At 50.7% G+C, this 16,253-nt stretch overlaps 1 protein-coding gene across 1 annotated transcript in view; it reads left to right on the top strand.

Moving 5' to 3' along the window:
- Window positions 1-2,290: 2,290 nt before the first annotated feature.
- Window positions 2,291-16,253, top strand: part of PSD2 (pleckstrin and Sec7 domain containing 2) — a 71,713-nt gene continuing 57,750 nt past the window's right edge. Inside the window, exon 1 of the mRNA XM_042025347.1 lies at window positions 2,291-2,446. The gene's annotated coding sequence lies outside the window, so the exon portion shown is untranslated. The remainder of the gene's footprint in view (window positions 2,447-16,253) is intronic.

Genomic DNA, 16,253 nt, shown 5'->3' with positions numbered 1-16,253 from the left:
TCCTGGGGCTGTGTTACCCCCGTGCAGGAGGGATAGGGGTGCTCCTGAGGCTGTGTTACCCCCGTGCAGGAGGGATGGGGGTGCTGCTCGGGCTGTGCCATCCCCCAGATCAGCAGTAGGGTGCAGGACAGGCTGCTCAGGGTGCTGCATGCCCACCTCTCTGCAAGCCCAGCAGTGCCTGAGGCTGGAGCGACCATCCCCGGGAGCACCATCCTCTTACAAGTGGTGTTGGGAGAAGTGACAGGAGCTGAGCTGGAAGGCGGCTGTTTTTCTCAGAGCTTCCAGGATGGAGCACTGCGGGATTAAGCTTGTGCTCGAGTGGTCTCACGCTATCTCAAAGCTGCAATTCTTCTCGGGCTGTTCAGGGAAGGGCTCTGCAGGGGTTTTGGAGGATTTGAGGCCTGACAGAGGGTTTGCTGCAAGGATTTTTCTGTGCTCAGGTTCCTGCCCAGCTGCTTCCTTGTCCAGTTTGTCTCCAGCTTTCTTCTGTGTGAGGGAGCAGGCTCAGCTGTGTGACAGAAACACCCTCTCACCCAGGGGTGCGTAAGGCACGAGCCAGAGGAGCAGCATCCCTGTCATGCCCATTCCTTTGTTCACATGTGGCTTTGCTGTAGCTCGCCAGTGTAGAGGGAAGGCTGAGCAGCAGAAACAGAAAGCTGTGATGTGGACAACCCCACTGGAGCTGACTTGCAGGTCATCTTGGTCTGATGGGCCACAGTTGCGCTGGGAAGGTGTCAGGCCTTTCTAGGCAAGCAAAGGGAGCAGCTTCTGGGCAGGTTTGCAGGCATGGGATTGCTGTGCCTGTGGCATGGGAAGCTCTTGCTTGAGGAGCTCTTGCTTGAGGAGCAGTCTTCTCATGCTATGAGATGTCTTCAGCCTCAAGTCCACTGTCAGTCCCTCTGGGTAGTGTTGATCAGAGTGGAGCTCATCTGCTCCCACCTTTGCAGATCTGCATTGGGGGAGATAGAGGGCAGGCTGTGAATTAGAATGTTTGATAAATGAGGTTGCTTTTCTGAAATATCTTTTTTAATTAAAGGAAAATGTTTGTCATGTCTTCAGAATTAAGTTCTTCTCTGTGGGTTTGGGGCAATTCCTCAGTTGAAATGCCTTTGCATGGGATGAAAGACAATCTGGAGTTAAAAAATCATTGTCCCAGCATGAGTGCTTTTGGTTCTTTCTTCCTGGCAGCAGCTGGCAGCAGTGTGGCAAGAAGATGGTTACTGGAGTAAGTGTGAGAGAGGTGGTGGTTCTGGGTTGCTTCCTGGGCTGGCTGAGGTGGTGCGTGGCTGCGAACAGCCAGGATGTGCCCCTACAGAGAGCTCAGAGCCAGCTGTGCCTGCACCCTGCTGCTGGCAATCTGAATTTCACTGCTGGGAGCCCAAAGGCATCATCCCATCCCCATCTCTGGCCCCACGAACGGGACCCAGGCAGCCTGGGCTGGAGGTTGTGGTCTCTTGTATGTTTGTCCCTGTGTTTTCTGTCACCCCTGGGCTTCATCCAGCACCATCAGTCCCTGTCCCAGACCATGACATCTGCTCCAGCACAGGGCAAGGCAGACCATCCTCCTGCTTTACTGCTGCCTGAGCCTGCCCTCCTTCTACCCCAAAAGCCTTTTCCTCTCCAGAAACCACTGTAACAGCTCTAGCAAAAACTAGAGGCACCTGTCTGCACCTCTCAGCTTCATTCCAGGCTGGTGTGCAGACTCCCCTGGCTCGGAGTGAGGGGCTGAGCTCCTGAACTCAGTGCAGGGCAGGCAAAAGGTCGCGGTGAGTGACAGGGTAAGAGACCTGATGTGGGGATATTGGCAAAATGATCTCACTGGCTTTTCTCAGGGGGGGCTCAGCCATCAGGTTAGTCCAGAAACACTCACCTCAGTTGAGGGGGATGCTATGGATCACTCCTTACTTCAAGGCTGCCCCAGACTGCTTTTGGCAAGACTGAGTTTAAGAAACAAACCACACCTGGCAGGGAGACCTTCCTCTGGAGGGGCTTAAAGCTTTCTGCAAAGGGACCTGGATGGTTTCCTACTGCCTCCTTTGAGAGCAGGAACAAGGAACAGGGCTTTGAATGGTGTCCTGAGACCTGATGCTCTGAGTTTCCGTTCCAGCATAGGGTCCTAAGCCAAGAAAACTGCCTGTTCTGCCAAGGCCGGGTAGGAAACTGGGCCCTGGAGCAGCGATGTGGCGTTAACTCCTCTCTGCAAGGAGCACTGAGGCTCCTTTGATGAGCTCACTATCTGCAGCATTCACTTTCTTGTTTCCTTCCAAAAGACCAATCCTGCCTGGCTTAGCTGCAGCCTGACGCTGTGGAGCTTGTGAAGATGCTAATACAAGCTCAGTGATGAACCTTAATCACTTCTTAACCATGTCCTCTCTGAACTGTGCTCTGCTAGTGAGCTGTCAGCCTGGCTGGGGAAAGGCGCTGGGGGTCAAGGAGTCCAGCAGAGGTAGGTGGGCTGGAGCCAGGGGAGGGGTGGCCTTGGAGCAGGGAGCATTAAACATGTTTTGGCATGTCAGTGGTCTGGCACATGGGGAATCTCCTCCTGTTTTGTTTTTTGGTGATCATTTCTTGCAAAACCCTGTGTTTAGTGAATCAGGTGGAAGGGATCAGCTGTTAGTTTGGACACACGTCCCACAGGCTCCTGGGGGTGGGATACTGCTCCTGGTAGGACAGGTAGACTGGCTGTCAGCAGCAAGTCTAGAAGTCATCTCAGAGAGACTGAGAGCTGCTCTGCTTTGGCTGGGGACTGCTCGTTCCAGCTGTTTGCCTGAGCACACCACACATCTGCGTGGGCTGTCTCCATCAGGTGAGACGTGTGCGTGGACAAGCTGCCTGCTCTGCATTTGCTCCTCCTGCTGCAGTGACCAGATGTCCTACTCTTTAGCAATGTTGTCCTACTTTCAAGTAGGTTATTCTATTTTTGCCTGGCCCTGTCCTTTTTGTGACTTTGCCTTCCTACGTGTCCTGTGCCCGGCTTTCCCCTGGCAGAGGCAGAAGTTCTGCAGGTCGTGGTCCCAAGGAGCACAAGCTATTTCTCTTTGCTCTGTTTCCTGGGGAGCTTACACAGCCCCCAGCCTTGCACACAGGGCATCAGCTCAGGGACCCAGTGCCTCCTTGAAGATCATCAGATGCTGAAGGTGCTCAGGGGGAAGGGTCAGGCTTCCAGCCTGCTTTAAGGGTCTGGGTGCCTGGCAGTCATGTTTGTTCTTGTTTGTATGTCTTATCTTCAAGCGCCAGCACTGCCAGGATCTGGAAGGGAAGTTTGAGCACAGGAGGAAAGGGCTGAGCTCACTCTCAGGGTTGAGAGTGAGCTGGGAAATGGGAATGGAGCCTTGTCGTGTAACTGCAAACAGGCAGGTTTAAGTCTGGGTACTGCCAGCTCACAAGCCTTTCTTGGAAAACACCTTGGGCTGCCAGTCCCTGCTAGCCCTGATCTCTGACTCTGGCTCTTCCCAACCTCTTCTTCACTTACCCTTTGACTTCACGTAGAAAACTTAAGCTTCTTGTTCAAGCTGGCCATGACACGCTGAGGTCAGCACATCTAAGGCCTCTCAGCTACCCCAGGTGGACCCCAGGTGTCCTGGCATGGCTGCGAGGCCATGGAAAAGGGCAGGGCAGCTGGACTGCCCCGTTGGACAGGCTGCGCTGTAGCAGGGCTGGGAGGGAGCACGCAGGGTGGAAGCTGAAGGCTGACAAGCTTTGGACCAGTGCTGCAGTTTATTTATGGCCTGCTTAGCAATCTCAGGCAGGCAGTGTGGGTTAAGGCATCTCCTGTCCTGGATTGACAGTACAGATCCAATTAGCCATGAAAGCCTCTAATTATTTGTCCTGAATTGCTCCAGTGGTAACCAAGGCTCTGCTATCTCCTCCTTTTGTCTGTGTCCCAGCTGGAAATGCCCCAGTGTCCCTGCATCTAGAGCAGCAAGTGTGATGTGCAAGCAGAGTCAGCACAATCTAATCAAGGGAGACAGGCCCTGTGAGTTAATGAGGGGATGGACCTGCTTCATTTACTTTGGAGAGTTCTCTAAGCCCCGTCCTGGGAGACAAAGGGCTGGGGTTGCGTGTGGCAAAGATAAGGCTCACAAGATGAGCTGCTGTGGGAGAGGGGCTGCAGGCCACAGGGAGGGAGGGGGGTGGCTGTCAGACAGGGCTTGACAGCAGGAAGTCTCTTGTGTCTCATAGGAGAGGAACACCTCCCTTATGGGGAACGGCTGAGAGACTTGGGATCGTTCAACCTGGAAAAGAGAAGGCTTCAGGGTGACCTTGTTGTGGCCTTTCAGTACCTGCTGTGGCTACAAGAGAGCTGGAGAAGGACTTTGGACAAGGGCCTGGAGTGACAGGACAAGTGGGAATGGCTTCAAACTGTCAGAGAGTAGGTTTAGATTAGATATTAGGAAGAAATTCTTCCCTGGGAGGGTGGTGAGGCCCTGGCACAGGTTGCCCGGAGAAGCTGTGGCTGTTCCATCCCTGGAAGTGCCCAAGGCCAGGTTGGACAGGGCTTGGAGCAACATGGGCTAGTGGAAGGTGTCCCTGCCTATGGAATGGAGTAGAACCAGAGTACCTTTTCAGGTCCCTTCCAACCCAAACCATTCTGGGATTCCTTGATTCTGATTCTACAGTTTGGCCAGCTCAGGCTGGCAGCTGGAAGCACCAGCTGCAGGGAGCCATGGGCACGAGGTGGGGTCACACAGGCAAGACCTGAGGACTTCTGTTTTCCAGACACTCATGCTAAGTTACAGCTGTGAATTCTCAGCTGCAAAACTATTTTAAGGGGAACAAAGCTTTGCAGGGCACTTATTGCATCTTCCTGCTTGTTCTGGGTTCTTGTGGTGCAGAAGAGGGGCCTCGGCTGTCTGTGAGAGAAAATGTGTCATTAACATTCTTAGTAGCCCTAACTCTGACCTGATATGACAGCGAATAGCTCTCAGACAAGACAGGGCAGCCAGCCTTGGCTTGAAAGCAAAATTTTGCACAAATAATATTCAGGTCCTGTATGAGGGGCCAGCTGAGTGCTTCCACCATTGTTTCCAGGCCACAGGGTCCCCCAAAAATGGGTTTTATATCATTGTCTTGAGATGCTGCCTGAAGGCAAGCCATGGCTTTGCTCACCAAGTGCACATTTTCTTTTTGTGTGGGTGGATGAGCAGCAAGCCTGCCGGCGACATGGCTCTGCCCCTGTGCAGAGAGGAGGGGAGAATCAGCAAGGATCCCCACCTGGGGGAAGCTGGGAGCTGTTCCCAGGCATCCTGGTGCAAAACAGGCTGCTGGAGCACCAAACGTGTCTCTCTGACCTCCATCCAAGGGACCTTCAGACAGGACCCGACTCTGCCAGGGCCAGCTCTGGCCCTAGGAGTCAGCTGACACATCCTTCAAGCCTCTTGGTGTCCTTCCCATGCAGTCCAGAGCCTGCCAGGTTCAAGCCAGAGAGCTTCCTCCATACAAATGGGGACAAGGGGGGCGGGCTGTGAACGTACAAAAAACTTTCTTTCCTGCCCACTTGGAAAGGGGAGCCATGGAATTTTAAGCAGCAAGGACAAAACTCTGCTGAAGAGGCCTCTTCTGTGCTTGCCTGTTGAAATCACTGATCACAGTGGTGGGGGGGTCCAGGGACATGCCAGCCTTGCCCTTATTAATGGCTCTGTTGTTGTCTGCTCCACTTTGTTGGTCTTTGCTCTGGGAGACGGTTTGCCAAAGCGGCAACTATTTTCCCCGAAGTGGCTCCCATGGGAGCTGTCCCTGTGGTGGGGCTGTCCCCGTGGTGGGGCTGTCCCCGTGGTGGAGGCTGTCCCTCTGTGTGGCCAGGCTGCACAATGCCAATTCTCAGACCTGGCCTGCAGGGCTGAGCCAAAGTGTTCCGGGAACCTCCTTTATGGCCACAAAACCTGAAATTGCAGGTGGAGGAGGGACAGGTGAGAGGAGACATGGGATCTTTGTTCCACCTGGGACTTTTCCCTTCTGGATTTTAAGGGTGCTCACCCTCGCAGCTCAGTACCCCAAGTAGGGGCACCACCTTCTCCCACCTTGGTCTCTGCTCTCTCCAGCAGCACCAGTTTGGCTGGGCTGGGGAAACAGTGACAGGCTGACTGGTGCTTTTCATCCATCACTTTGACCATCCAGCAAAGCAGCTGTGGGGGTGCTCTGCCCTGCCCACCTCCTGTTTCCCACCCCGAGCTCAGAGCATCGGGCCCTCTTACCTCTGTTTTTCTCCTTGAACCACTTAGTTTTAAAATAGAGCAATTATCTTCCTTCAGAAAGGAGCTTACCTGCTCCAATCTAGGGCAGTTTGACAGCGCAGCAGCCTGCACAGCTCTCCCTGGGAGCACAGTTGTGTCCCCAGCATGGGTGCTCCAAGGGCTGGAGCCCCTCTGCTCTGGAGCCAGGCTGGGGGAGCTGAGGCTGCTCAGCTGTAGAAGGGAAGGCTCCAGGGAGACCTTAGAGCTCCTTCCAGTGCCTAAGGGGGCTCCGGGAGAGCTGGAGAGGGACTGGGGACAAGGCATGGAGTGATAGAACAACGGGGGAATGGCTTCCCACTGCCAGAGATCAGCATTAGATGGGATACTGGGAATAAATTCTTCCCTGGGAGGGTGGTGCAGCCCTGGCACAGGGTGCCCAGAGAAGCTGTGGCTGCCCCTGGATCCCTGGAAGTGTCCAAGGCCAGGCTGGATGGGGCTTGGAGCAGCCTGGGATAGTGGAAGGTGCCCCTGCCCATGGCAGGGGTTGGACTGGCTGATCTTTAAGGTTCCTTCCAACACAAACCCTTCTGTGATTCTAAGGGGGCTCCTGTCTGTGACTGGATGGTGGTTGGATCATTGGTTTGGTGTCTGAGGAGAGGCATTATGGGGCCTGAGCAGTTTGAGCCCTTGGTCCCACTCTTTTCTCTGTAACCACTCACATGTCAGAGGGGTGCAGGCTTGGCTCCTTGGGAGCAAGGCCGAGATGTTCTGCCAGGGTTCACAGCCCTCCCTCCATCGCCAAGCCCTGAGGGATCTCTGGATGGGGAAATTTGTTCCTGAGTCTGTGTGATAAGAAAATACAGACCTTCAAACTTTTACCTGCACATCTATCAACAAGTGACAGACCTGCAGGGGGCTGGCAGGAGCTTTCAGAGGTGGCCTAATCCATGCTCATGCCTGAAGATGGGACCAGTTCTTTTGTAGGTCACTGCCAACAGAGGCTTCTCCAACCTGCTCCTAAAATGCCTGCCCGTGACCGCTGTGTGTTTTACAGGATGGGGTGCTGGCTGTGATTCAGAGTATGTAATTGCTTCCAGGCTTAAATGCTCAAAAACCAAGGGGGCCTTTGCAGAAGCTTGTTGCAGTGAAGAGTTCAGTGATGGAGCAGATTCTGCTGCCACACTCTCCGTGGTAGGAAGGGTTTACATCCTCACATGTGTAGATCACCTAATCTCCTCTGTCTTGGGATCCCTCTGCTGTCTCACAAGTCTACACCCAGCTGTTGTTTAATTAAAAAATAAGCAGACAGGTATTCACAGTGAAAATTAAGCTGTTTTGTTCTTTACATGTCCTTGATGCTCTCCTGGCATCTTATCTGGGGACAACAGCTCTAAGCCTTGAATTTGCATTTATTTGTGCCTTGCAAAGCTGGCTGTTTTAATTGGGAACAAACCCATGGACCAGTGAATGTCCCGTGCCATGCAGACTGGCCATGGTGTTAGAGAGGAACACTGCCTTGTTTCCCCTTTGCCCTGCCCAGTGGGCTGTGAGGTTCAGGGGATGTGGCTGCAGCTCATGTTCAGTTCCATGTATTGGGCGACTGCTGAGGGCACTTGGCTTCTTCAGCCTGGAGCAGAGGAGGCTGAGGGGAGACCTGAAGGCAGTCTGCATTTTCTGCATGAGAGGAAGCACAGGGGCAGCACCAATGACAGTGGCAGGACCCAAAGGAATGGCTGGAGCCGTGTCAGGGCAGGGTTAGGTTGGATATCAAGAAAAGGTTCTTCCCCCAGAGGGTGCTCAGGCACTGACCAGGCTCCCCAGGGAATGGTCAGGCTCTAAGGCTGCCAGAGCTCCAGGAGCATTTGAACAATGCTCTCAGGCACAGGGTGGGATTGTTGGGGTGTCACAAGGCCAGAAGTTGGACTGGATGATCCTTGTAGGTCCCTTCCAACTCAGCATATTCTATGACTTCACGATACAGCTTTGTGTAACTGTGCTAAGCCAGCCTTGACACCAAACAGAGCCCATGTTGTGCTGTGAAATAGGGTCAGGAGGGTCAGGAGAACCAGAGAAAGATCTGTGTAGGGCACCCAAGGTCATGAGGAAAGGCAACATGAGCTACTGATGATTTCCAGTGTAGTAGAGGAGAGCCAGCTGACCGGAAGCTAAAGGCTGGGGCTAAAGCCTTTGTAACAGAAGGTGCTTGTCCACGGACACAGACCAGGTAACTTGTCCTTTGAGCTTTGTGTCCTTTCAGTGAAGCTGGAGCTACGACTCACACCCTAGAAGTTGGGGACATACTCAGTACATTTGTCAGAGATTGATAAACCCGGGGATGCCAATGGGAGGAGACTGGATCTGTCTGCATATTCCCTGAGTCAGCAGAGCTTCTCCATCTGGTGGCTTTAGGAGAGACAAAGAAGAATAAAGTTAAAAGGCAGATTTTCAAAGGTTGGAGGAGTTGAATCTCCTCGATTAAGGCACTGTAAAACACTGTGATCATCAAGCCCACCCCAGGTGTTTGTCTTGAACCAACCCAGGACCTCTTCTGAGTGGGGACCTGAGGCTGCTGGGTACACGAAGCCCAAGCTTCCATGGACACTCTCTCAGTGGATCAACTGGGGCAGGGTTTAGAGATGGTCCAGCTGAAGAAGGGTTTCCCCCCAAGAGCAGACAAACCAGGACAGGACTTGTTTCCTTTGAACTTCTGCAGGAGTGCCAAGCTTTTCCCCCAGATCCCCCAAACACTCTCACGGTCCAATCCCCAGCTTTGTACCCTGAATTACTCCATCCCTACAGAGCAAATGCAGTGGAGCAGATCCAGCCATGGCTCTGCTAATGCCTGGGGGCAGACTAGTGTCAGTCTTTTCCTTGGCATCTCCCACCTAGAGCACCTCTGACCAGGAGAGTGCTCACGGCCTGAGCTCCACTGCACTCCTACAGCAATACTGTGCAGTCTTCACACTGGAAATTGGGATTTGCAGAGATGAAGTGAGTTAATGAAGGAACTCAGAGCTGTGGGGAGGGAGAGGAAAAGAGCCCAGGAAAGCTCTTAATCTGCCATTTTAATTTGCTGCATTGTACCCTGAGAACACCATCGTTGCTGAGCTACCACCCAGGTGCTCATCCAATGGGAGCTGCTGGAGATTTGCAAGTAGAAGAGCTTTAAACAAGAGACAAGGCGGATTAAACCTGACGCCCCATCGGATTCTCCTTCTCTGGGTCCCTGATCTGCCAAAAGGCACCTTTTCCACTTTGCATATAATGTGAACTATTGTATAAATATTTAGTTACTCTGTTGGGAACATTAATTATAAATGGAGACGCAGCTTTTGAAAGCTGCCTGTAGGTCTGGGCACCCAATTTCCATTAATTTTAATGAGAACCAGACATCCAAATCCCATTCGGTGGCTTTGAGCATCTCAGGCAGGAAGCTTCATCTGACACCCCCGCCTCCATTCTCCCCAGTCTGCAATTCAAGAGTGAGATTTGCAAATACCTTACAAATCCTGCAGATGCCTGGGTTGCCCTTGTGCCATGCCATTGTTGTCCGCTGAGGATGGTTGGGTGGTAGCTTCAGAAGTATTTCTAATAAGTTCATCTAATCCATCCTGTTAGTTCTTTTCCTTTGCACCCCCCTCAGCACTTTGAAACAGCGATGCCTGAATGAACCCCCAGCCTGCGTGTTTTTTTGACAGAGAAGCTTTGATGCTTGCAAGTGACAGCTGTTCAGAGCAGGTCTGAAATGAATGATTGAATTATCTGACTGATTAAAAATGTGCTGTGGCTTGGAAGATCTGACAGCAAGCATTCACTTAGGCAGCTCACATGAAAGAGAGTACACATGCACATAGGGTGTGTGTTTGTGTGTGCATAGGGAAAAACAGCCGGTGAGATGGGACAGACACCCAGAGCAGCAGCTTCTTAAGCTCAGCATCCTTTCCAAAGCTCCAGATCTGCTGTGAGATGCTCAGCAAAGCTAAAACTCAGCGTGGTTGTGGAGATAATGATTATTTAGACAGACGTCAGCAGTGGTTTAGGAAATGGAAATTGAGCTAAAAAGTAGTGCAGGCTGGGGAACTACTTAACTGCATCTCAGTCCCTCCCAGCCTGTGTTTGAGGAGGGATAAACTCTGCTGCTGGAACACGGTTCCATCCTCTGTGCTGCAGGCACGTGCCATGGTGAGGAGCAGCCCCAGAGGCACCAGCTCCGTGGGAACCTATCCCGTGATCCAGAGTATGGAAAAACTTGAGCCCTGGTGAGATTAGCTGTAAATGGCTGGAAGGATGGAGAAAGGAAGCTTGGTTATGCCCTCCATGCTGTCCGTGATGGCACAGATGTGCCCATGCAGCCTTTCCAGACCTATCTCAGCTTCCTTCCCAGTCTCCACAGATGCCTCACAGAAATTCAGCTCAGCTAGAACAGAAGAGAAGTATCTGGAAGTGAAATGAATGAAAAAATTGAAATTTTTTAAAAATGTGGGTTTTTGCAAATGAAACATATTTTGTCAGCTCAACAAGTTCACAGGCTCCTGCTGGAGTTCCATGCAGGGAAAAAAAATCATGTCGTAAAAGTTGCAGTTGTAGTTCTTCATTGTGAATGGTCTTCTGATAGTTTGCTGAAATTGATTTTTTCCTCAATTGTGAAACTGCTCTTCATCTCCCTACTTACAGAAGATCACTATCTCCCCCTGACCCCCCGCGCAAAAGAGGTGAAACACTGGGCTATAACTTTATCAGAAATAGTTTTGGTTTGTTCTCTCAGCTGAGCCACTGAATAATTTGCTCTTTGCCCCTTCCAATGCCATTAGTGCTGTTGGGTGTCTGTAACAGCTTCAGCCTTGCCCTTCGTGCTCCTGTCCCAGTTCCAGTGGTCATTTCCACAACACTAAATGCTGCAATAGTCCTAAGGGCACACAGAGCTAATGGTAACTCATTGGCATCTGTGTCATCTCTCCATCAACATCCCAAAACGTCCCTCTTATTGAACCCATTCTGGCAACCCAGGAACACTCAGAGCAGAGAAGGTGCTGGGATTCTGCTCTTGTAAAACCTCATCATTGCTAATTGTCCCCCTGCAGCCCAGCTGTGGGAGCCCCAGGGCACCTGTGCTTCTGTCCCCCATTTCTCCCAGCCAGGACCTGACTGCTGAGCTTAAATGAAACATCAGATCATTTGAATTCTCTCTTCCACCATCTGAAAATGTCTATTTATGGACTTTTATATTTTATAGATGATAGACAAGTTGTTGACACCTCATCCCTGGAAGTGTTCAAGGCCAGGTTGGACAGGGCCTGGTCTAGTGGAAGGTGTCCCTGTCTATGGCAGGGGGGTGGAACAAGGAAAGCTTTAAGATCCCTTCCAACCCAAACCATCCTACGATTCTATTAATATAATGTAAATCAGGTTTATAACTTCAAAAATTGTTTTTAATCCCCCTTTCCCTATCCCAAGTCTTTCAAAAATCAGAGCCAGCAGACCTGGCTGTGGCCTCTGGGTTGGACTCTGACAGTCTTAAAGGTGAGGGTAGACGTGCCAACACCTCCAGTCAGAGTCAGTGCTGCCCAGTACATGGACAGTGGGGTTTACCTTGGCCTGAGTTTTCTGCTGCCCTTGGTCACTGTACCTAATCCTACAGGCTGAGCAGTCCTTGGCCCGGAAGATCCAGGGCCTCTCTTCCCACAGCTGAAGTGTCCTCACTTTCTGTGTCTTGGACTGTCTCAGGTAACGGCAAATTCTCCTTCCATTGCTCTCTGCCCCTTCACATCAGTGCTCCAGAACCTGCTCACAGCCAGCAATTTTAGTCCTCACACCCTCCAAAATTCCTCTCCAGCTCTCTTGGAGATGCTTCAGGGGCTGGAAGGCCACAGTTAGGTCACCCCAAAACCTTCTCTTCTCCAGGCTGAAAAACCCAACTCTCTCAACCTTTCTCCGTAGCAGAGCTGCTCCATCCCTCTGATCATCTTGGTGCCCCCTCTGGACTTGCTCCAACAGCTCCACGTCCTTCCTGTGCTGGGACCCCGAGCTGGAGGCAGAACATGTCCCAGTATTCCGCCAAGGGGTGCTCTTCCACTCAGGTTGGAGCGAATGAGCCCCGGCGCAGATGGATCCCTGCAGACTGCCGGATCGAACAGGGGGATGGACAAATAGCTTCCCTAAACAGCTTCATAACAAAGTGAAAGAAAATCCATGTTCCCAGAACAGCTTTTCAGCCTCAGGGATAGATGCTGAAGGACTCGTGCTGCTGCCAATGCGCAGCCCCACAGTTTCTAAAAATGACAGATGATAATTTTCTGTTACCAAAAGTATTGCAGTGAATTTGGTGTGATTCTGGACCAGGCCTCAGCTGGACAGATAAAGGTGAATTGATTACTGAACTCAGAATTAATGGTTGCTTAAATGCCCTAATTGCATTTGTTCTGAGCAGAATGTGATCCTAAATTGATAATATGTATGCAAGGCACTTGAAAGTGGTCAATTTTCCTAAATTGGGAACAATTACAAACAAGAAATGATTGGAGGAAAAACAGAGAAAAAATGTGCGTTCTAAATGAGGGTTGCTTAAGAAAACTTTGATAGATGCTGTCTCCTCCACAGCATGCACACAGTTCTGCAGTCACTGAAGATATTCTTAGCTAAGAATGTATCATTGTTAAGGAAGCAAAAATCAGAAATAAATAATCAGTAATAAAAACCCAAATAGGAAAAGGAGGGATTTGGTAACAAAAGCAATGAATTAACTGTTACATAATGCAGAGGCCTGGAAGGCTAATCTGGAAGAGCAGTCAATGAAAATTATGTTTGGTGGCATTAAGGACTATTTGGGAGTGTGCATGTGTGTGTGTTGATATGCATGTATGTCAGGAAGAAAATAAATGCAGCACGTTCGCTTTAGATGAAGCTGGTAAAGACTCTGCTCTGATACTGCAAAAAAAAGTGTCCAGTCAAAGATTCAAAGCTCTGGAGAAAAGCAGCCTGATGGGTCCATATCCTACAGAGGGGATGGAAAACTGCTTGTCCCAGCAGTAACCAGGCAGCACATTAAATGGCAGCTGGTAACTTGAAATATTTGTACATGTCTAGGACTAGGAAAACTACATGGCATGATTTCATAAGGCATCGTGAGAGGTCCTGTTAGGGTGTTGGTACTTCCTGCATGTCAGTACCTGAGTGTTGGGGAAGGGGGTACCCAGAGAAGCTGTGGCTGCCCCTGGATCCCTGGAAGTGTCCGAGGCCAGGTTGGACAGGGCTTGGAGCAACGTGGGATAGTGGAAGGTGTCCCTGCCATGGCAGGAGGTGGAACTGGATGGGCTGTAAGGTCCTTTCCAACCCAGGCCATGCTATGATTCTATAAAATTAGTCCAACAAAACAGGATGACATTTGTTTTGGTGAGATGATGGATGGCAGAGAGGGGGAGGCTCCTAGCACTGGGGTATAATAAAAGATGGAAGAGGTGCTGCAGACCCGTTGTAGCCAGAAGAACAGCGGGCTCCCTGTGGGACCTCCAGGCACTTGGCTCACATCAACTGCTGAGGATACAGCTTTCACACACTAAAAGTTACTGAAATTAGGACAAGTCAGATGCTGTGAGTGGTCAGGTCTGCTTGGGGAGCTGATTTTGTGTCAGCAATGGGCTCTCAGGAAGACAAGTGCAAATTCATACACTCAGAAACCCCCGTGGGCAGAGGAAAGATGGTGTTTTGGAGGACAGTGACTCATTTGAAAGTTCCTATGAAGGAAGATGGAGAGTGAGCAGAGTGCTCATCCAGCAGCAGCAATCTTACCTTCTGCCAAAACCTGAAATGCCAGGAATTATGACTCCCATATTCCAGACTGGGATTTCCCAGGCAGAAGTGCCTACTCTGGGCAGGGAATCAAAAACCTCCATGGCACATGGAGATTTGTTTTGCATGAGCAAGAGAGGTGAGTAATCCCTACACAGGAAATTAGTGCACGGTGTCCTTTTGGGACTTCCAGAGGGCTCTGGTGGCTGTGCTGGGCACTGGCCAGGCTGGTACTCAACTCTGAATCTTGGTCCAGCACCCAGGAAGTTATTGAGGAGCTTAGAGAATGAATTGTGGTGTAGAAAACCAGGCTCCTGTGGAGCCCTAAACAAGTTTCACTTGAATGTATATCCAGGAGGAGGTTACAAGGGAAACTGGTCACAGTCTGTGGGGAAAGAAAAACTCCAAGGGGAACATTCTTGAAGTAGTTGGGCTTTTTTGTCTAGGAAGATCCAATGGTTGCAGGCTGACCCCAGACACGGTGTTTAAGTGCAGGTGCTGGGATTGGAGTTGTTTCACCTGTGAGTTAATTGACTGTTGGACAGTTTGTCTCAGGGTGAGGTGTTTTGTGTAGCTCTCTGCCTTCTGCCTACACCTGTGACTGACAACAGCCCACTTGGATGCAGAAATTCCGGGTGTGGACTTTCTGAGCACATTTTACCTCCAAGGACAGACATCACCCAGGACAAAGAACTGATCTTAAGTGTCAAGAGAAATGCAGACAAAGGCTCTCAAGGACTGACCCTTATTCTTCAGAGGGGCTGTTATCCCCCTCCACATCCCCCTGCCCACACCACCTGCATGCAGCAAGGTCCTCATAAGGATTTCTCCTAATTATGGCTTTCATCAAAGTGACTTGTACTGAAAGTTAGTGAATCCCAGCTGGGAAATCTAAGGGATTTCCTGAGAAAAACAGCTGTGTGAGGACATGGAAGCATGCTCATTCCTGAGTACAAAACAGTGCCAGCGATGGTTTAATAATAAAAATTGAGAAGGCTGAGCAGCACCCAGGGGTGTCCTTGTGTGCCACACTAAGCATCAAGAGCAGGGCATGGCTGGAAAGCTCTTTGTAACAGGGATTCAGCACTTCAAGCAGAGGCATTAAACTACAGTTAAGGCACTTTTAAAGTGGTGAGGGTAGTCAATAAACCCTCTGGGGCTGCAGGGTAAGTAAGTGGTCCTGTCTTCTCCACTCAGAGCAAAAGGGGAGCAGAGTCTGTGGAGCTGCCAGCCTTGGAGCAGCCTTGGAGCAGCCGTGGAGCTCGGGTTTGGTGGATCCCATGGGGCTACATGAACATGCTCCTATCTTTTTTCCAGGTGTCCCCCTCTGCCCTCAGCTTAGCTGGAGTGTTGCCATGGTCTGTATGGTGCAGGTGTTGAGTGGTCTGCAGTGTTCTTTGGTGCCTGCAGTTCCCTGCTGCCTGGCAGGCTCCCAGAGGGGTGCTTTGACTTGTTTGGGGGCTTGAGGGGTGGCTCCCCTGATGCTGGTGTGGAGGGAAGGTGTCCTTACCTCAGGATGTCCCCTCTTCCTCAGAGAACTCGTGTCACAGGTGGCAATCAGCATCTGCATGTTCACCTACACATCCAGACAGTTCAGCAGCACACACAGAATCGCTGTAGTTCAGGAGTTTTCTTAATTGGAAGAAAACATTATGACATATTCAAGGCATCTGACAGATCTACCAGGAGAAATCTCTGTACCCTGTTGCTGCCAGGAATGCCCAATCAATGACAGGGACAGGCTCACTACCCTGCCAAAGGGAGGAGAGGAGGTTTCTCCCTGAATCCAGCTGTTGATACGCTCATTCCCAGGAGCAGAATGATTGATAACCCAGTTATTTGGAACCCACTAGTGGGTGTATTCTTAGAAACTAGAACCTCGTTTTCTCATGCTGCAAAATGTCATTTCCTAGGACTGGCTGCACAGAAATTGGATTTTGTTCCCTGCCTTCAGACCTAAACAGCACAACAGACTGATAAATATTGATTGTGCTTTTATATTTTAATTTTTTTTGGTGAAGCGCCCTAACCTGATAATTGTTTGATTACAAATACATTAGAGTTGATCAGAGAGAGCAGCAGGACAGACTTTTATGATGGTGTAAGGCAAATCTATTAGATGAAGGGGACCCTGTGGGAGGTTAAAAGCCCCACACATGGATTTGCCCAGCTTCTTGACTGTGGCCATTTTTGTGTCTCTCCAGCACAGTAACCTTCATTCACACTTGCATTTGCTGGAAAAGTCCTGGGTATAGCTGCAGGGTGGCTCATTACATGGCTCATTACCGATACTAT

Source organism: Corvus kubaryi, unplaced genomic scaffold (assembly GCF_017639235.1).
Source record: "Corvus kubaryi isolate FWS band 111438036 unplaced genomic scaffold, C.kubaryi_AGA036_p1.0 37270, whole genome shotgun sequence".
Lineage (NCBI taxonomy): Eukaryota > Metazoa > Chordata > Aves > Passeriformes > Corvidae > Corvus > Corvus kubaryi.
Note: the sequence above shows the minus strand (reverse complement) of the source record. Positions and strands in the feature narration are given on the sequence as shown.